General features: G+C 38.4%; 1 protein-coding gene across 1 annotated transcript in view; it reads left to right on the forward strand.

Moving 5' to 3' along the window:
* Positions 1 to 4,147: 4,147 nt before the first annotated feature.
* Positions 4,148 to 23,049, forward strand: part of rerea (arginine-glutamic acid dipeptide (RE) repeats a) — a 179,922-nt gene continuing 161,020 nt past the window's right edge. Inside the window, exon 1 of the mRNA XM_073875234.1 lies at positions 4,148 to 4,430. The gene's annotated coding sequence lies outside the window, so the exon portion shown is untranslated. The remainder of the gene's footprint in view (positions 4,431 to 23,049) is intronic.

A 23,049-nucleotide genomic window follows, 5' to 3' on the forward strand; every position in this document is an offset into this window, starting at 1 on the left:
AGTAACATATAGTCACTACGCAGATTTAAACCGAAGGCTTCATGTCAAACCAAGTGCTTCTCAGAAAAAGCATTGAATCATCTCTTGCGCCACCCAGTGGTCATATTGATACACGTACATTTACATATATCTGCTCATAAGGCTACATTTACATACATTTGGTTATTTAGCAGACGCTTTTGTCCAAAGCGACTTATAAATGAAGTAAAAATAGAAACAAATGGAGCAGAAAGAGCCGCCTCATCAAGTCTAACACAGTATATATAGCCAAGGGTTAGTAATTTATTATTATTATTATTATTATTATTATTTTACAAAGAAGGTAAATAAATAGATAAAAGAAAAAAAGAAAAGATATTAACAAGTGAGGTGTTGGCAGAAGAGATGTATCTGTGTAAAAGATGTGAACCTATGTGAAGAAGCTATAGATTATTAAAGCTGTGCCCTTATTTTTCATGAAATTGACATTTTCTATGTCCACAATATAAATGTTTTAAAAATAAACACGTTTCTTCTTTAATCCATGACTGTATCACTGAAACATTTGTTTGGTGATATCTTATTGCACACTGCCCTCTGGTGCTGTTTTAGAGTAATGCTATATCTTGCCCATTATGTCACCTCCTTTCAATGATGTCATGAGGGTCTCTTTTTTGGCACAAAATGCTTTTAAATAGTGCCAAATCAGCATATATCTCTGTTTGAGATCAATGCTCTTTTCAAAAAAAATAGTTAACTCACTAGTTAGTTACCAACAGATTGAACCTTCAACCACAATTAAGAATTTGGGAATTAAAGGTTTGAGTGAAGTGAGGCATCCTTTGTTTATAAACATAAAAGGATGTTGCTTAGCAAACCATCTTTGTAAAACCAACAAAATGAAACAAAAAACCTTCAGATTTTGCATTTAGGTGCATATTTGAAAATACACAAATACACAAGTGCACAACAGCTAATACATTTGCCTCCAACAGGAGTGGTTGGCGTGCTACTTTGAATACACAACAGTCAATAATATGTAAAAAGACTGCAAGCTTTGGTATGACGAAAAACATTGTCTTAGGATTTGAATGCATTGCTTATTATGATTATTGGCTTATCATTTAATGTGATTACGGTTTATTAATTGAATAATTCTCATTTGCATAGTACGTGTGGTTGCATGTGTATTTCCCCCTTGTGTTCGTATGCCATCAGTGTCCCACTGGGAGCATGAATCCACCCACAATATGATAACAATCAAATCACTCTGCTTTATTGTCTCCTGTAATCCAGCCCCTCATTATATTCTGCTGCTCTTCAAAGCATCCATGCAAATGCCTTCATTCACTACCTTTGTTATAAAGTCACCTTAAACATGTAAAGTACATTATAACTTGACAGTATGTAGGGGATTACTAATAGTAGAGCTTTAGATGAGCTGCCAAGACAAGGTAGCCCAGCAGTGAAAATGAGATTCAAGCCATCTGCCTGGAGCTGGCAGGAAAGATAGAGGTATGGTTTTCTGTATTAGGAGCAGTCACTGAGCGTGCATATTTTAAATTACAAAATCAAAAGGTGTGCTGTTTCTTTTTTAAGCAAAGATCTGTCTCATAACCGCACTTGTACATTTGGCTTTGTCACTCTGATTACAAACATACTGCTGAAATCAATCACTCCATTCTCCTTCTCCTCCAATCAAAACACACGGTCAAAAAATCTCTTCCTTCCCCCATTTTTATTGTTCATTCAGTCCGTCATGTCACAATAGAATAACAAGCCATCCGTTTCCCACACAATATCCTGGTGCGAGCCTCCTGATACCTTTATCATAATAAAAGAAGAAAACAGCCAGCACAAAACATTTAGACTTCAGTCTGTGTTTTTTTCTCTAGCACTACGATGCCACAACGTGTCCATTCATCGTTTCCCTGCTTTCTTTCTTTCTTTGTTGGACAATGCTCCACTTGCATATGCAAAACATCCAAAAACCTGCTTGCATTTTAGCAGATGATCACACCCACACCCTCTGAAATCTAACCTACGAATTGAAAACAAAGAAGGTGCATGTTGTGCAAGCCTTATTATAAGCATATACACTTTCCAGCACATTGGCTAAATAATTTCGTTATTTAGTTCAGTTCAGGTGAATATTTATATTGATAATAATCTGTCTATTGTAAAACATATCTACACATTTTCCCTTAACATCTATTATAAGGCAGAACAGGATTTTGTGCCACTAACCTATCAATAACACTGATCATAATGTTATTAAATGTAATAAGGGAATGTACATCTAAAAAAAAAAACACACAACCTGCTACTGACAGTGAAAAAAATGTTGAATGTAAAATGATATGATGTTGTTTTTCCGTGTTGATTACATCCATGACAGAACAGCAGAAGGTTAAGTAGAGCATTCAAGGCTCAGCGGTCATGTTCAATGACTCACTGTTGAATGAATCCTTTGGGACTGACTGAAGCATCCTTTCAGAGAGGGAGAAACACAAAATGGGGAAGACTACGCAATAAACCAATCATTTCCACAGCAGGGTGCCACACGCTGTATGTGCTTATAAGCATCACACAGGGAAAGACAGTCTGCAAGAGTGCTCCCTTTTCAACCGGGTGTTTAAAGCATGGCTGTAAGGCAACGTATACTTTGAGGAAGATGTGTCATCACTCCAAATTCAAATTAGTGCAGTGGTTCTCAACAGGGAGCCCACTAGGGGTGCTCAAAATGACTTATTGAATTCTTAATTAAATAATTAATTTAAAACAATTATTAAAACAAGTGAAAATAACAAAATTAAGATGTTTGGTTATTTTAATCACAGACACTTTTTAGATATGCCAAAATATAGAATATTGTGTGAAGGTTTTATTAAAACAAAGTGCCTCCTTTTAATTAACTTGCAATAAATAAAAAGAAAATAATAAGCAAACCTACTGAAAGATCCAGCTAAGATCAGGCTAAGGTAATAGTAACTGGTTATTATGTGGTTTAAGGTGGCAGTGATTGGTTTCCCTGCTGAAAAAAACAGCATACCAGCAAGACCAGCATATGTTGTGTTTTGGTGCGTGTTTGCTAGTGAACATCAGCTAAACTAGCATCAGCACCAGCTAAACCAGCACCAAACCAGCATTAGCACCAGCATCCCATGCTGGTCATACCAGAAAGACCAGCATATGTTGTGTTTTGGTGCTGGAATGCTGGTGACCACCAGCTAAACCAGCACCAAACCAGCATTAGCACCAGAAAAACCAGCATTAGCACCAGCATCCCATGCTGGTCATACCAGCAAGACCAGCATATGTTGTGTTTTGGTGCTGGTATGCTGGTGACCACCAGCTAAACCAGCATCAAACCAGCATAGACCAGCATAATTCCCATGCTGGTTTGATGCTGTTTTTTTCAGCAGGGTTAAGCTATAGTCCTCCCAGCCAGGCAAAGCTGGTGGTTCAGCTGGTCTTCCAGCTTAAAAAAATGACCAAAACGCAACTAGACCAATTTACACCAGCAAAACCAGCTAAAACCAAGTTGGGAGATCAAAAAAACAAAAACAAAAACAGCTCACCAGCTTATGCTGGTCTTAGTTGGATTTTTCAGTAGGGCAATGATATACATATACATAATTTTTATTTTATTTAATAATGTTTTTTTATAAGTGATGGGTTTTTAAATATTGTTTGGACAATGGGAGGGGCATTAAAGTAACAGAGGTAAGTTAGATATTTATTGGATTAGTGGTCGAACAACATTCGTTTAACCTTGACAAATTAGTTTAAAGCATGGGAATACTGGAAATGTAATGTCACATCGTTAAAAAGTAAATGTAAACAGTCTTATTTTGACGAAAACAGTCAAAATGTTGTGGAAACGTGTCGGAAAGATACCATTTCCTAAAAAGTTTAAATACATATTTATTTCTCATTTATGCTAATCTGAAAACGCATATTTAATTGGGTATGACGCACACACACAAAATGCATATGCCCTCACGCGCGTTTTTAAATCACAAACGGATCAACTTCATTGGCTGGAGTCACTCGCTCTGCTTGAGTGCAGCCAATCGCCACTCGCGACATTGGAAAGTGGGCTGAGCGTTTTACGCGCACGCTACTCTCTTCCCAGGAAGAGCGGCTTTTTGCGCGAGGGGGGGTTCTTTCTTACTGAAGAGAGAGAGCGAGCGTGAGAGAGATAGAGAGAGAATGAGAAAGAGAGAGAAAAAGAGAGAGAGAGACAACACTGTGTCCCAACACTGACCCGTTATCAACACTCCTTAGCACCATAAATATTGATGACTGACAGACATATCATTAATATCGGTGTGCAAAACGACTCCAAAACATTTGAAGCGGCACTTGACTCTCATCCGCTAACCGCCGCCGCTCAGTCACAACATCTCAAAACACAAAATCTCTGATGTTGTAGAGAAGATTTGCAGGTAAGTTCCGCCTTTCACCTTCTGTGTTTACGGCTGATGAGCATTAATTGTGTTTGGCTCTTGTGATAAGCTGAGTGTGTTCATCGCTGCTGGTGTTCTGGGGTGTTATGGTTTATTAACACAGGAGACATTAGCTAGCAGGCTAACATATCATCATCATTTCCATCATCAGTATACGTGCCAACGATCACAGTGCCTGATAAAGATTCACATGTTTTATGCATTCATCTACGGATGTGACCAAAACATGGCGACAGACAGACATTCAGTCAGGGAATGACTGACAGTGGACCTGACAGAAATGCTAGTTTGTTTTGTTGTCGGAGAGTTGAACTTGATAGTTTATCTCAGGTTATATTATTGTTATGTTTTGCATCTGAGTCACGAGCGCTTTGTTGGCAACTTGTGCGCGTGCATACATGCATGCATCTCCAGTGTGCACGTAGTCTCATTAAAGTGGTCTTTTGAAAACTGTTGTTGCAAGCTTGTATCTAACATGACCTGAGGTTGCCCAAAAGAATTAGTTTTCCTCGCCTGTGTTTTAATCAAGCCTGGTTGTTAGACCACATCGTTTTATTATCAAATATGTCCTGAGAGGTGAGGTGCCAGTGTGTTTACTCACCGTGTTTGCTCTGCGTCTGACTTGTCAAAGGTGTGCTGTGAAATATCAGTCCTCACTGTTTTCAGGAAGGTTAAGCTGTGCTTCTGTTGGTGTATTTTAATAGGTAATAACCAAGCATCGAACCAGTAGTATTTAATAATAATAGTCATTTAATCCATGCTTTGATTTTTCAAATAGATAGAAGATAAAACTGCAAGTGAAGAATATGAACAGATTGACCATGAAGTTGTAAACAGGTGGCTGACAATTATTACATGCCTCTTCTGTTAATGGGCTTTCAATCGTTTGTTTCCATAAACACTTAATCAAAAAAGCATTGCTGCTTTAATAGTGTTGTTCATAAGCGGCAACAAAGTGCATAATAAAAATTAAAACTGTACATTTTGTTTTATGCATGCGGCAGATGCTTTTAAGGTGCATTCATTGTATACATTTTTTTTCATCAGTATGTTCCCTGGGAATCAAACCAATGACCTTCGAGTTGCTAATGCAGTGCTCATACTGAGCACACAGGTATTTGTGGGTATGTGATAGCGCATTCTTGCATGTTTTAATGATATCCTGCTTACATTATGCAAGGCCTAGTTGTGAGGTCATCAGTCCACATGCTTGTGTTTGCTTGTGATAGCATTTATTATATAGATCAACTAATTCTGGAAAAGGACTACTCTTTAGGTGTGCTTAGTTATAAAGATTTGTCATAGCTTTATAAAAAGTTTCTCTACCGTCATTTCTTTTTTTAGTAGTCATACTTAAAGCACTGCTCACTTAATTGGAAATGGTACTGAAAACGATCATAATCATGTCATTGTTTTCTTGTCTATTCAACATGCAGTAAACACAGGCTGAATTGTACGGCCACCTGCCACTGTGCAGCACAACGACCAAATGGCATCCTTAACAGCTTGTGATTGGAGGAGGAGGAAGTATATTTTTTTTTGTAGTAATTTTCTCACTTCTTGTAACCAAACAATGAGTAATCCATTAGAGTTTGTAAGAGTTGGATAACACAGTACAAATTGTTTTGCTTAAATGATTTGATTTGTAGGACTCTTGTTAGTATACATGGCCTTTCTCTACTTGTTATTTGAAATCTATTGTTTGTAGTGATACTATTTGGTTCTTAAGGCACAAATTCAATGTGATGTGTAGTTGATAATTTAGTTATCTTTCAGGCTTGCAATATTCTTTCTTTTTTCTTTATTCTTCACGCCATTCCAGCATCTATGGCTATATTCATGGTGAAAACTACTTATTCCACACACAAGTAGGCTTGTTGCGATAATGACTATATGAACATTACCTCTGTAGTTTTATTTATTTTTTTTGGGAGGCGATATTTTGCCATATGTGGGTGATTCTCACGAAAACTTGGTTTTAAAAATGTCAAGCATGAAAATGTAAAAATTGCTTAAATTTACTTTTTTTCCCACCAGACATTGAAAAACAAAGTCTGGAGGAAATGGGAACATTAATTTCAAAACTTTTACTTATCATTTAACACTTTTTGTAACATAATTAAAAAAATTAGTCCTAAAAAATCTCATTACCGCAACAGTCAGAAAACATCAACACTGACATATTTTCAAAATGACATGACAAACCTGAAAGAACATAATTTGGAGATTCTGCACATGCATTTAAAATCAAAGTATTATGCTTCTATTAATTAAATTAACATTTATAAGCATCTGTTGCGGTAATGATAATCAAAATGTTGTGTAAGCATTCTGACAAGACAATATTTCAAATTAACTGTAAAAATGATCTTACCTGGTAGCCATCTTGAAGTAACTGGTCCATGTGCTTGGTCACTCAAAATCAAACTTTATTAAAATTCTGTATGTGTGCTCAAACTGTTTTCAAAAAGTGTTGCGGAGGATGAGAACATCAGGCATGGACACATCATTTTCCTAATTTTTCTTCATTATTATTATTATACATGAATATTCAGTAAATATTTTTTCTGTCATCTAAAGTAGTCTAGCAAAACATCCATTTTTTTTCCTTAATATTTTTGTGTTAATTTGATTAAATTACAACATATCGCATGTTCAAACACAGCCGGACACATTGCGGTAATGAGAATTTCAGCAGAAAATGAGATAAAATTTACAATTATAAATTCTTATGTTGAAATCACACATTGTGCAAGGTAGAACACAGTATTGTGTTAATTCTGATGCTTTTTAATGTTACTATATTGCACATTTTAAAGCTAAAATCATTAGTGCCGTGGTGTTTCAATGGTTTCGTGAGAATCACCCATGTGTTTGTTTCCACAAAAACTAATGTCATTACTTAAGTTAGCATTTTAGCCGATCGTGATTGCCTCTGTTATGGTGCATTCAGAAATTTTGTGTTTTTTGGTGAATACATACAGTTTGAAAGAATAAAACTGACTGGAATTGGTTTCAAAGCTACCACTCGCATCTCCAACGAGAATGAAACATGAGGAGAGGAAATTGACGTAAATGAGCCAACATGTATACTCTGTTCAAAAACAGAGGCAACAAAATTAGCTATAAAAAGTCACCTGAAACATAGCCATAACATCTAGGGACGGTTTCCCGGACAAATATTAGACTTGTCCTAGACTAAAATAAATGTAAGAGCTGTCCAAACTGAAAACAACTTGCACTGACATATCTTAAAATATATCAGTGCCCTTTGTTTTGCCTTAAAATGCAGACAAGTAATGTTTGTTAAAACTAGTTATATTTCCTAATTAAACTAAGGCCTAGTCCTGGTTTAAGCTAATTCCTTTCCGGAAAACCATTAGTGTTTAGATCTGAGGTGTAGCTATTATAAACTTGACCACGTGTAATGGCACATATTTACAGATGCAATCAGAGTAACAAGCGTCTAAAGAAATAAACCCTATGAAGCTGTGATTTACACTAAACAATGACTATTAGCTGTTTAAAATTGCATATTTTATAATATTTGTTTATATTTTAAATATTTAGAATATAAATCTTCTTACATTCCAATTACATATTAATATTTCATATTTTTCAATATTTCATATCTTAACATTCTTATAAATCTAAGTTGTGTTCTTAGAAAGAATGTACTTGCATTATTATGCAATTTTATTGTCATATAATCAGTGACAGAAAATGACCTTAAAGGCGGGGTGCATGATCTCTGAAAGCCAATGTTGACATTTGAAATCACCTAAACAACCACGCCCCTACCCCAATAGAATCTGGACCTTCTTTTGATAGACCCGCCCCACACATACCCAAGCAACGATGGCGGTTAGTAGACACGCACCTTTATGCTGATTGGCTACAAGTGTGTTTTGGTAGTCCGCCTGACTCCCTTTTCCAAAGTGTTTTTCAAAAATCATGCACCCCGCCTTTAAAAAGACAATACTACCAACTATCGCCATTGTTTCTTGGGCAATTAACCGACTTATGAAAAATAGCTATCGTGACAGGCCTATACACAAGTTGATCCACACAAGTTAATCCATACATAGGTTAAAGGAGGGTCAATTTGGTATGGCTAATATTAAGTGAATTTTTTCTAACAAATAGACTTAAGCACAATGGCTTAGCTTTGGTTGGTCCTTAACAGTGCATGCTGTTATGTGCTTATCTAGCAAGCTGAAGATAGTAAAAGTGAAGCAGCCAGGCTATGATTATCACATGAGCCGTTTGGTTGTTTTGCTTTTAGTAATTACACAGACCTCAGTTTAACGAAACTTAGGACACACGTTGACTGTTAATGAAGAATGCGTTGACCACACGACCACAGTTTCCTGTTTGTAACAACTTTAGACTGTACATCAGTGTTTCCTGCATGGTTATTTATTCACTGGCCTCACTTCACCCCAATATAAATCACATTATGTCTTTGTGAGCTTGTGGTTTAAATTGAATGTGACGACTTAAAGACCTAGGTACCGTGAAATAAAACAATAGCAACATTTCTTTCTATTATAGTTTGCTCGCTGGCTGCACGCAAAAAACAAACAGCGTGTTTTCATATCATAACGTATAGTTAGTTAAACATTCTCAACAGACACCACAGCTTTTTGTAATAAAATCATCATATTGTTTTGTTTAGTGTGAAGCTCGGATGGTAGAGCAACAACGCAAAGGTCATGGGTTCAGTTCCCAGGGATCGCAGACAGACATACTGATAAAAAATTGAATAACGTTGTCTGCCAAATGCATTTAAATGTAAAATCAGTTCTGTGAAAAACGATAGTGCATTTTATTTAAAGATTTTAAGGGGAATTGAATCGCTCATTTTGCTACTCTCTGATGATCTTGTTATTTCCCTTTAAGTGTAATGCAACAAAAAGAAAGAGTGTGGGAGTCTTAACCGTGTAGGAGAAAGCTATTAGTAATCATTCTCTGCTGGCTAAAGGGCATGAGAGTACTCTCAAGGGTATCACAGAGCAGCTATGTAAACTGTTGAACAAAATCAGTGTCACACTGACTCACAGCTGTGCTCATTTTTCACCCCTAAAGGCGACGGCCTATTGTATTCGCCATCCGTATATGCCTAGCACTGCTTTGAAAACAGGTTAAAGCACAACCCATCCTTTTCATTGCAAAAGAAGCACTCGATTCAGCCACATCCCGCCGCTTGAATCTTGTTTGTCGAACACGGTGCAGTCAGATTGCCTGTCATTTTCATATTTCACCATAACAATGATGAAGATTCACTGCAGCGCCGAGTCTCTCGGCTGTTGAGAGGTTTCTCGTGGATGAATAGCTCGACACTCGCATCACTAATTCTCCTTTATTAGTACAGTTTAATGCTGAAGATCGCGCTCTTTGTTGAAGTGAGACGTAGCCCGCTGCGTACTGTTGCACTTTGCTGTAATATCCACATCAGTCAAGCTGTCTTTTACAATGCTACATCCTTGCACTATTTTAAAATAAAGGGAGCAATCAGAGAAATGCTGACAACAGAAGTAATCCGGTTAGTCTTTTTGGCATTGCGTGAATCCATCTTTTGAGCAAGAGTGTGCTCCGAATCCACCCAAGAGGGCAATTTGGGGCAGCTGCTGCCAGGGCCAGTGTGAAGCAATCATGGAGAGAGCAGTAAATAATGGGTTGTAAATGGAAGACATTTCCTATGAAGTGTCAGTCAGGCGACTGGAGGGGAGATCCCATGTGGATGCTGCTGTGCTCTCTCTGCTTCTCTTCTCTGAGCTGATTTGTCAATATTTAGGCAGGGAGAGATAGCATTTACATAATGCTCCATCACACTGACACATTCTGTTCCTTTTGATCCGAGGCTTGATTTGTGTCAGATAGTTGACTGGCCCGGCATGAGGCGTTGAATATGCGTTATCATTTATTTCTGACAGTTTCTGAAAATAAATACAATCTTGTAGATAAGAGGAGAGGAAAACTAGGTAAGACATGATACGGTTAATGTGATCCAATGCAAACTGTGTAACTACTATTTTTTTGTCATAATTTCTGCAAATTTACATCCATCATTTCTTATTTTTTGCTTTAGATTCATTCTCTACATGTAACAACATTTTGGCAATAGAGTTCTGCTGGGATGACACATTTTTGTCCCAACATCCCAGACGTTAGCAGGAAGTCATTCAGACTTTTGGATTTTGCAAAAAAGCTCTGTGTTTGACACTTTTATCCATCAATTTTTAAAGGCTATATTCTTTCTGATCCCATTTTTAAACCCTAGTTAATGTATAATGTTGCTGTTAGCGCATAAATAATACCTGTAAAATGATAAAGCTCACTGCCAGGATATATATTTTCTTTAACATAATTCGCCCTTTAAAGCCAACAGGGAACGGCCGGTTTGGACTACAGCCCTCTACTTCCTGCTTTAATGACGTCACTAGAACAGTTTTTTGACTAAACTCCGCCCACAGGAATACGTCAGTCGCCAGCTAAGCTAACGGCAAGATAGGCTGCTATCGAATCACAACACACTAAACAAACTACACAATAAGAACTCGTTACGTATTTCTGAAGGACAGACTTCATAGAACAAGGAAGACATCAGCCCGTTTTTAGGACAGTGAAAACAGCACTATAAAGATAAGTAAATTATGTGAAAAATTACATGGAAACATGAACACATGTTATATTGCGCACTGTAAACACAATTAAAGTTTCAAAAACACAGAAAGAACGGGAGGTTTAAGGGGGTCGCACACCGGACAAGAAGCACCATGTCGTGTCTGGGACAACTTGTAGGTATCGCACACCAGAAATGCACATTAAATAGCGCAAGCTTAGTCAGATAGCATTTACTTCAATATGCAAAATATGAGTTAACAGCCTATGTTAATCGTTAACGATTTGGGACAAACATTATGTTATTTAATGTTAAACTATATAAGTGGCGTGACAAGGATTTGAGCAGCATCCCGGACAGACACCGCCAGTCGCCGCTGGTGTGTTTACATTCATAAAAAATAGCGTGTTCTAGTGTTGGGCGATATGCCCTATTTTCAGATCGTCCTATCGTCAGCCTGTGAGATCGGCGAAACACGATATTATCGGGGGGCGGGGCAGTAGTTTACTCATTTTTTTTATTTGTTAATTTTTTACTCATTATAACAAGTCACTTGATGGGTGGACAAAAAAACAAGAGCAACACCGTCATGACCGCAACCTTCTTAAACCTGATGCCATTAATGCGAGCGCGTCATTAAAACCCTATCATGATTACTTAATAACTGTAAAAACATGCATCTGCGCACGCACACACACGTGCACGCACATAAACAATTCAATGCATTGGTTGAGTGCTGTTGCAGAAGACTACACGTGTCAAGCAGTGGTGCTCTCATGAGGTGCCTTTTTAAACGCATCGGTCCAGCGGAGCGCTATCATATTTTAAACACAATCATATATTAAACACGAGGGACGTGTTTCTACAACTCCTTGAAATGCATATCATAAACAGGATTAATACCTAGTGATCTGACTTCAGACAGAGCGCAGCTTTCTGCATGTACGCGAGAGTGAGAGAGAGGCGCTAATATGCAGCGGGTCATATTTTAAACAAAAAGTAAAGTTTGCCTCAGCTCGCATGAAACGCATTAAACTGAACAAATACATAAGGTTTACTACCTTAGTTTATGTTTAGACTTTGGACAGACGCGAGAGCGCGTGCACTTGAGACAGAGAGAAGCGCAGCTGCTCATGACGCGGCGCGCCGGATTTTAGTGGTAGAAGGAGACCAAGACGCGCGCATTAATGCAGGTACGTGCAAGAAGGAATTCTCTCTTTACAAGCTCTCCATGTAAAGTGAAGCCAAACCCTCGTGTGAGAAAAAGCATGCATTGTGGGTGTTAATAAAACTATGATGATAATAATAATAATAATAACCATTCGCCAACTATCGTCATTACTATCGCCATGAAAGCCTGCCATTGGCGATATGTCTGAAGATCGTCGATACACGATACTATCGTCTATCGGCACAATCCTAGCGTGTTCTGTTTTTAGATTCATGGCACGATGCAGCACTTCTCGTCCGGTGTGCGACCCCCTTTTGTCTTCACAGGTAAACACAACTTTTATGAATTTTAAAATCAGTGTCCTGCTAACTTTCCGGTTGGCTTACAAGACATGTCATCCCTGCGGCACTCTTTAGACGGTTTCAGCAGTAACAACATAAACAAGCGACTTTCATGGTAAACTCCGCCAAGAATTAATAACCAAAAAGTACTTTAAATGTAGTTTATTTATATAACAAGCAAAATAAACAAAACGTAGATTACCTAGGAAACCAAAACATTTGTTATTTTCGACGAGGTATATGTTTAAGAGTTCAGTTTCAGCAACTAGTCAGACCATTAAACAAACAGAAACCGGAAGTTTGGACCAGACGCTTATTGCGTCACCGCATGTGCGTCCGATGAAACCGTCTATAGTGATGTTCATAACTGTCACTATGGCAACCATTAATATGAACGCCTGCTAGTGGTCAACTAGCACCGTCATTGGTCACATTAATGCTGCCTTCATGTGCTAAGGTAATTTTGGTAAATACCAAAAGCCGATGTAGAAAATGCACATGAACACCCCGTCATATGGTATTTTCCACTGGGCAACTCATAGAATATTTTGATGCGTGATTTGTCGAGATGAGATAACTTTTGACCTTTTTAAAATGGCGGAGAGCAACAGAAGAGTTGTGAATGTTAAGCATTGTACACTACTAAACGTTTTTTTGCTACTGTTAGCACATACAATGTTGTGTCATTGACAATTGTAATATAATGCGTTAACACTCAGTGCCAGTTTTAAAAATACCGTTATGATTTGGTGTTACCTACCCAGAGCAGATGCTAGCTAGCAGTCAATAGGAGCCTCCTAGTAATGAGCGATCAGGCAATTTACTCACGTGAATGTGCTTTCCCTACAGGAGGACAACAAAAGCACTTGAACAAAACACATATAGGGCAGCATAAGCCCTAACATTGCTGTTGTTGTGTAGGAGACTTATAAATGTAGTGTTATTGTCTACTAGAGAAACAGGCAGTATTACATTTTTGTTTTAGGTAGCAGATTTTGTCCTCAAGGATTTACAATGTTTTTTTTAAATTAGGTAAACCCCTAAAGCTAGTCTCAGCCTCTTTGTTTATTCAAAAAGAAGTCTTATCAGTAAAGGCTGTGAGCTATAGGTTAGTTTCAGACTTTGCCATTATTTGTCTAAAGATGTGTCTCCTTGGTTAATTTAACTTTCGACCTGCTGGCCATTAATCGTGCTAGTTTTTATGCTGTGTAACTGATGGCTGCCATCTGTGTAGCCTTGTAGGTCATTCTTTATACCGCCGCTGTTTAACAGTAAGGTCTGCTTTGATTTGCAAAGACAACATGACTGCAAATCACCGTTGTTTGCTGAAAATCCCTGATTCCTCCTTGAAAGATCTGATATCCTGGACAACGCTGTCATAGTCCTTCCAAACAGCTCCTGATGGGCCATTCAAATGCTATGTTCTCATTAAATTGAACAGACTGACAAGACGCACTGACAGCACGCATAACAATTCAGCGCTTTCATTCTTCTCAAAAGATGTTTTCTGGTTTGTGTGCGATTGAGTGTGTGTGTGTGTAGTCCAAATGCCAAACACGGGGTAATTGGCTGCAGCACTGCTTTCTGCATCTGTTGTTTTAAGATATTACGCTGACACTCAGGGCAGCCTGGCACGAATGAGACGGGTCTCCTTTCTTCCTCTCTGACACTGAGAGGCTCTACGTGTCTTGTGTTGTTTTGTGTTTCTTGACAGTTTTCGAGAGTCAGGCAAATCTGTTGTACAATGCACCAGAAAAGACAAACCTGAGTAGTAAAAGCTGATGTATGCTGTAAACGGTATAACAGATTTAATCATAATTTCTGCAATGTAGTAGTAGAAATGTAATTAGGGATGCACCGAAATGAAAATTCTTGGCCGAAACCGAAAACCAAAAAGAGGAAACCAAGGCCGAAAGCCGAAACACCGAAAGAAATTATGCCAATTATTAGTACTACCTTTGCATTTATGGTATTTTTGCATGTAATAGAAATGGAGTCAACACACACAATTTGAGAAGAAAATTAAGCCAAACAGCATGTGGCATAAACAAATCCAACTTCAGTTATATAGGCTATCTGCCTCCCATCTGGAAAAACTGGTGAGTAGGCTACTAGTGACACATCAGGTTGTTAAAAGTTAAACTGCTTGTTTAATTAATCCTTTGGTGCTTGTTTGCCATGCAGTATACATTTAAAAACTGAGATGGGCTAGTTGTGGTTTTGTTTAAACGTTAATGTTGATAAAAATGATGGCATTTTTATGCACGTTAAAACCCCGAATGGATTGAAGGCTCAGTCAAATATGAATATCTTCTTTATTTAGTCTGACATGTTTTCGTTTAGAAAGAAAATCATATTTAGCCTACCTTCTCCGGTGAAACGCGTTTTTCTCATTAATGCCAGCTGCAGAAAAACTCTGCTCTGTGGTTATCCAGTGAGAACAACAAACGGATCTAACAAATATATCTGAATTTAATATTATGTTACAAATAACGCAAGCTGGCTTGATACATTATTGCTGAGGGTGCAAAGTTACGAGCTTAATTTAACAACACTTCACAAAACGGAGCTATTGTTTGCTGTTATGGCATTTGCAGTTATCGGGTTCGTTATAACCATACTGATGCAGCGGCGGAGAAGCACGTCTAACACCCGGCATTAAAGCTCTAAACACTTAAATGATTCTTCAATATGAATTACCAAGACAATCAGAAATACATACATGTACTTTTTAATTTTCATGTATATTTTATATTAAATTCTGTAAAAGACCGTACAGGTGAAGTGAAAAAGGATTAAATGAGCAGTAGCCGTAATGCTGCGGTGGCGGATTAAAAACATTTGAATATAACTTTTCCCCATTCTAATTATTATTGCAGATCGAATATTTGACCATTCGTGCACATCCCTAATTTTAAAAGCAATCATGTTAAATGTCTGTTATTCTGGATGTTAATCTGAACGAATGTTTAGTCGGAGCTTGTGAAAACTGTACACAAATGCCCAGAGAAAATCCGCGGGTTTGGACACAAACATTACGGTCGTGGGCGGGAGTGAAACTCACAGGTTGCGGAGATCCTGGTCAGAAATTCGGTGGACGCGGGTTTGAGAGAAATCTAGTCCACACCGCAGATATGTTACTTCAGACAAGCACGTGCAGGTCGCGGTTTCTGTTTGCGTCATCACATTATTTCGGCCGTATTTTTTCGGTGATAAAAGTCTTTCGGCCGACAACCGAAAATCCACTTTTGGGCCATTTTCGGCCGAAAATTTTCGGTGGCCGAATATTCGGTGCATCCCTAAATGTAATTAAAGGAAAACACCACCATTTTTAATATTTTACTATGTTCCTACCTCAACTTAGATGAATTAATACATATCTATCTTTTTTCAATGCGTGCACTTTTAATCTTTGTACAGCGCTTCTTAAATGTGTTACAATTTAGCCTACCCCCATTCATTCCTATGGCTCCAAACAAACGTTTTATTTTGTGCCATCATACTTACTCATGTAACTACTCATGTATCAGTCTTTAAATAGGGAAAACATGGAAGTTTTTGGTGGCTTCCAAATTCATCCCTGTTTGGAGCCATAGGAATGAATGGGGCTAGGCTAAATGTTAACACATTTACAAGGCACTGATTGAAAATAGATAGGTATGTATTAATTTGTCTAAGTTGAGGTAAGAACTTAGTAAAATCTTGAAAAACAGTGTTGTTTTCCTTTAATATGTACTGAGTGCACATTCAAGTTGTTTTTAGCAGGTTTTTAATACCTAAAGAATGCGTGGTAGCATTCCTGTTCATTTCAACATCTGTAAAAGCAAAATATTGAATGCCCCCTCATTTAAGTATCTTTGTGTAAAAAAAATTAAATTTACTATACTGCCCTCCAAAGGCAGAGTGCAGTATCTACGCAAACACTGAAACTGAGAAAAATGGCTTTAAAGTTTTTACACTAGCCAGCCAAACATGTTGTGGGTAGATTAGTGGTAATGCATTCATGTAATGCCTTGTTAGGAAGAAATTTTTATAGAAAAAAAAACATGACCACCGATGTGACCCTTGACTCTCAAAATGCAGATACTGCACTCTGCCTTTGGATGACCTTTAACAACTAAAGCACTATTGCAATAGCAGAGTGCAGTATCTACGAACTAAATGTGTTCACTCAACTTTTTCTCATGCTTCTTAATACATTTTGATTGTTTTTAATAACTGTAATAGTTTTATTGATGTTTGCATGTTGTGAATGCTAAAAATGCTACTTTTACCACAAAGAGTATTTTACTCATTTTATTAATTTTTATTTATTAATTTACATTATACGAGGTTTGCTTTAAAAACAGTAGTTAAAAATTAACACAAGTTAAAAATAGAAGAACATGTTTGTCCCAAAGACATTATTGTAACTAACAGTATGCCCATTTTAGTTAATTTTCATGTTGTCTCAAAGTAGCACAGTTATGTAAACTTAGATATTCTTAAGATTATAGCTTAAGAAGTACTAAACAAAATGTTTTAATATTAAGTAGCCTACAAAATTAGTTCGTGGAAAAAGAGCACTTATTATGGAAGTGTACTTTTTCACCTAGCGTGCTTTCTGCCGGCCCCGGCTGCGCTCGTCAGGTTGACTGGGCGCCGTTAACTTTGCCTAACAATATAACTTTACCAGACTCTTATCAAACAAAGGAGTAACCCCTGTCAATACAATTGGATTAGCTGCCTAAAAAGTGGAGAGATGTTCGAATCAACAAACACCAATGCGACTGAATCGGATTATATCATTATTGTCGGAGGATATTGTCTTCAATGGACGAGCACAGGTAGGTCAAAACTTGCTAGCAGCTGGCTAGTTAACTACTTAGACATAGGCAAATTACAGCTTTATGAGTTATTATCTTGCTATCTTCCTTACCCGTATTTGTTTATTTGCGTTTTAACGCGAGTTCAACCATCATTTGGACGTGGCATTGAGCCATGGTTGGTTTGTTGTTGTGTGTTACGATCGGGGAAAACTGCAGTATCTGCTGTGTCAAAGCCGGGGAAACAAAGCCAGAATGCAGTAACGTCACTTACTGTGGTTTGCCTTGGTATTAGCATGGATTTTGTAGTTACTGCAATTTTGACACCCTAATTTCTCTGAAACGGGACAAAATTTAACTAAGAGACTTTGTCATAAAACAGAACAGATGTCATAAAGCTCGTTTCAAGCCTTAACTCCATTTTGACCAAGCGTGTAGTTACTGCGCTTTCGCTTTGGACGGCAGTATACTGAAATTGTAGTGACACATATGTTGCTTGCAAACCGTTTTATTTAGTTTTATAAGAGTACACACTGTAAATTTTAAATGAGAAAAGATGCTTTTTGGGAACCAGTTGTAGTTTTGACTTCTACCAGCAGGGATAAACTGGACCATGCATGCCACCCAGCTAAACATTCAACCTTTTTTTAATTGCCTTAGTTTTCAAACAATTATGAAAATACAAAGCTCCCATAGTAGATCAGTATTTTTTAATGAGACAAAATAAAGTTCACGAGTTAAAGAGTGACATTTGCTTTTGTTTGTTTTATTGCTGTGGTATTTTGCCACGCAAGTGTGACTAGACTGTGTTTCACAGCACTGCAGCTAAAACTTCTGCCAGCTTAAAGCAACATGTTCAGGAATTATAGGGACTCTTATCCAGATTGCTCCAAGATGTCCTCCCAAATCAGAGCTGTGCAGATGTTGAGTAAAGAACGGACCAAAGGATTACTATAGGCTTCCATGACGTATAGAAAGCAGGGAGGGTAATAATAACAAACTGGTGTTTTTGGCTGCGTTGCTGTTTCAGTAAAGAGGCTGGAAACTAAGATGGTGTCTTGTATAGAGCCTTCTTGGTTTGTCCCTGCTGACTGGAGACTGACACTGATAATTAGGTAAAGGATTGTCGCTGTAATGACGCTGCATGGAGCGAACACACTTTCTACCAGTGCTTTATTGCCAGCTGCCTTCAGCTGTTTATGTATGAGTCTTCTGGCAATGCCCTTTCTCAGAGCAGTCATCTACAAGAGCAAAGTGTATACACACACCCCCACAGTATACACATACACAGAGTCACTCCGAGTCTGGTTCCAGTCTGGTTTGTCCATTTGTAAGTGCATTAGTGTGAGGAATGAGAGAGGCGGAGAGGAGAGGATGTATTAGCGAAGCCATACAATTTTCTCCAATGCATTAGCCGCGACGGCTCGGGCCGGGGGAGGAGAGCCCAGGCTTCTGCACTGTGTTTGACATGTGCCTTTTAGTAACATCCCTTATAAACCTGCTGGCCCATTAACCAATGCTTTTAAATATTGAGCCAATTTGTTCAGCAAGACATAAGTGTCTGAATCACCTTAAGCCTAAAGCTAAATTTACCTCCCCCTTGGAAGTACCATCTACTAAACATACAGTGGAAATTATGTACATATTTCTGATGTGAATATAAAACACATCTTTTTTGGCCCACATGTATGCAGGTATAAACTGTTGCAACAGGATAAAATGTCTACCGCAACCAATTTTAATGTTCCATGCATATCGTGGTATGTAAATAAGTGGGTGTGGCCAACTCGCATGCAGTTCAGCTCCAGCATGTTAGACCGAGTGAGCTTATTATTAAAAGAGGTGCACCATGATTTGAGTTTCTAAGTGAATAGCTACATAATCATATAATGGTACCATAGACTGTAAAAAAAGATGGACGATGCCCATTCCATTGGTGAAAAGATGTGGTGCATAGTTGTGTTTGACACATGAAAACGTCTCGGGTTACATGTGTAACTGCTTTTTCGTCAATATTTCAAATAGGGATATACTTCCTGGCTCCCGCGTCACCCTGTCTTTGTCGTTAAGCCTCACCATTGGTTGAATTTGATATACACATTCAGACGCACTTACCTCTGGAGGCGTCCCCAAAGTGTCAACACAGTGACGCAGAGCGAGTTCCCTCGAAAGGGAAATGTAACAATGTATCTTAAAAGGTAAAAACTTGCTCTCACTTGAAATGTGTCCTCACATTTAGTCTTTGAATTTGAGGGTATTGGACATGGAAAGTCCTTGAAAGCTCCTTGAATTTGAAGTTAACCAAGCTGTAAGAACCCTGTAAAAACAAAGTAAATGACAGAAACCAGTTTCGGAAAAAAGATGATTGAAGTGTAATTAAATTGTTTAGTTGGTCTCAAGTCCAATTGAATAACATGAGGGAGGCGGGGTTTATGACCTATTCTAGGACCAGTCACCGGGGGGCGATCAAGACGTTTTGGCTTCACTTTTCAGGGCTTGTGCGGCACTCTTGCATGGTACATGTATGTAAATAAGTGGGTGTGGCTAACTCGCATGCAGACCGAGTGAGCTAAAAGAGGTGCACAATGGTTTAAGTTATAAGTGAATAGCTACATAATCATATCGTGTTACATACCAGTTACCTTAAGTAAAACTACTTATATTATGAAACAGGTTGTTGGTCATACGGCCCACCCCTATCTGTGAGTATTAAAATGAACTTTTTTACATTTTATATAGAAAATTTTATATAAAAACATTCAAGATAAAAATGTAAACATCCTGAAATGCATTGTAAAAGACCACTTCATGTAAAATAATGTTTGACGGATGATTCTTGCTGTATTATGTTCAGCACAGAGGGAGAGGATTTGCCATTATAGTTACACAACAGTAACCTCTGTTTTCATTTTCCACCCTGACATCTCAAGGAAAAAATAATCAATATTCATCATTTATTGGTTGTGGCCAACCTCCTTCTCCTATTGAGTCAGGCTGTATACCTAATCGACTCGTCTCGTAGGCACTGATGGATGAAAATAATGTATGTGCGGATAGAGCAAATACATGTGTAGGTCAAATCAGTCCTGATCATTATTATAACATTCCAATGTTGCTTCTCGATTTGATTTAGTGCTCCTCCGAGATGCATGCAGACTAGCTCAGTTTATTATTGAAACATGGTGTCTTCCTCCTGGCCTTCATTTTATCCTCAGATCTCTGGGAAGAGGCTAGCATCAGATGCCGACATAAAAGCCTGGCATTGTTCATGACTTGGCCGCAAAGCAGGTCTGATAGTCATTTATATTAGCACACCGGCGCTGGGTCTTTACTGCTGCGCCCGCCGAGCGATGATCAAGTCCTGTCTGATGTTTTAATGGGAATATGTAAGGATCTGAAGATGTGAATTATGTGCTTGAGAAGGGGGGTGGCCTGCTGTCTTTGTGCTCTTACTAATCAGTCCTGACTCATCAGAGAGCGCCGCGTCAAGATTTTTCTTCCCCTTGTCCTTCATTTACCCTTGCGACAACCACTTTTTCTTCGCTGCGTGACTGCTCGCGAATCATCTGTGTCAGTTAGACGGCACCTTTTTTCTTAGATATTTTGTCTTTTTCTGGTTTGCTGTAGATGTCGTGCATGACGACGGTAGTTTTCTTCCTTATTATTACGCGCCGCTATTGTGGGAAGACGAGCAGGGAGAGAGGTACGGCGTAAACAATAAACCGTGGCAGTGCTATCTAATGGATCAATTTGTAATAAATCTGTTGCCTCGAGCTGTTGAGAGATTCAGCACTGCAAAGGTGACTGCATTTCTTTGCCCCGAGGAAGGCAGCTCAGATGAGGTTGACAGATATATCAATGCATTTAATGAACCCACTGGTTCAGGAATGCAGGGAAATGTAGTGAAGGCCAGTAATTCACTTATCAAAACAAGATTTTCTCTCTTGCTTTTATCATTGAAGCGTTACCCCGGAGCTCTCTCTCTCTCTCATTCTGTGCACCCGTCTCTTTCTTTTTTCATTGTTTACATCTTTTGCATTGTGAGGCTTTAATTGGACTGGGCAGATGAGATGTGGTTTAAATAACAAATATGTACACACACACGCACGTAAATAAAAATCATACGCAGCTTTGAATGACTGTAATGATTTCCGTCATCGTTCTGGAGCTAGTATGCTATCCGTTTTTATTATACAAAAAAGCGTCGCCATAAAATTGATGGCGTCTACTCAAAATTTAGTGCTCGAGACGTAGCCGTCATATTTCTCTTTATATAATAGTTGAGCTTAAGTGGCGACAATGGTTGTTTTGAGAACAGGCTAATTCGACACCCACCTTTTTATTGGATACTACAGGGATTTTACGTGTCACAGGGCGCTGCCTCATGAAAAAAACATTACCGTGCGAAATTATACGAGAAACGTTTTAAAGTGTAAGTCAACAGAAGTATTGATTTTATTCAAATGGCAGCATTACTCTCAGTAATAAACGAGTCGGGGGTCAGTTAGGCCAAGATCTATAGATCTCTCTGTTCCGAATGAAGTGACAGTAGTGCTAGTTAAAAATGGTTGGTTAAGATTAATTTAGAGGTTTTTGTGAATTTTAGCACCCCCACTGTGAAACTATAATAATTACTGTGGATTGATGTAATGTCAAAACGAGCAAATGAAGACAGGAATGAATTCTTACATAGAAATAGGAATACAAAAAAATGGGTTAGATGCCACCCATGTTATTTTTTCTTTTTTAGGCGAGTTGACTATTATTGCATGAATACATTTGATTAGCTTGTTTTTTGTGCTCTTTCAAAGGGATATTTCTTTGCAAATCCAAGTGAAGCAAAGCTATTATGCTTAAGTGTTTGATTTAGCTTAGATTTTTAGGCCCTGTAATTTGAGCCCTCGCCAAATCAAACTGTAAAAAGTGAGTAATTCTTCATTCAGACAGATGCATGGTTATCTCCGAGGTGTTACGTTCACACGTTATGCTGGCAGCTCATATTTTTAGCGTTATTTTTCACAACATAAACTCTCAAGCCCTCTTATCTTGTTTATGCACCTCCCTCGCGCTTATTGCAGTTATTACAGTTTTCCTCTTTACTTCGAGAGCACCTCTCTTCTCCATTCATCCTCCAATTTGAGAAACAATTCGCGCGTTCTTGTGTGTTGTTTTTTAAACGTTTCCGTCGCACGTTGTCATCAAGGGAAACGTGGCGGTTCCTACGGCTGCGGGCGATTGCGGATGAGCGATGGCTCGTGCTCTCACTTGCACTTTCTTGTAATTATTGGAATTGATGTTTGCCGCATCTGTACTATCTGCAATAAAGAAGGAGGGAGCGCAGAAGCAGCTAGGCTGATAATAAAAGGCAATCAACCTTACACTTCCCGCCTCTCTCATGCAAAACCAAGCAGCAAAAATCCTAATTAACCGATCGGCTGAAAGCACCCGGTGTGTTCTCAACTACTGCTGCTTGTTGTCAGTAGCAGCTCTAATGAAGACACCCAGCCAGACTGCTACTGCACCTTCTACTCCATCCACACCGAATTGTTTCCTATCTGTGATAATTGTTACGGTTTATTTACACAGTGGCCCTAAAAAGTATTTAGACACTTTAAGACACCTAAAACACACAGATTTCTTTGCAGAAATACAAAAT

This window comes from Misgurnus anguillicaudatus, chromosome 13 (genome assembly GCF_027580225.2).
Source record: "Misgurnus anguillicaudatus chromosome 13, ASM2758022v2, whole genome shotgun sequence".
NCBI classification, from domain to species: domain Eukaryota; kingdom Metazoa; phylum Chordata; class Actinopteri; order Cypriniformes; family Cobitidae; genus Misgurnus; species Misgurnus anguillicaudatus.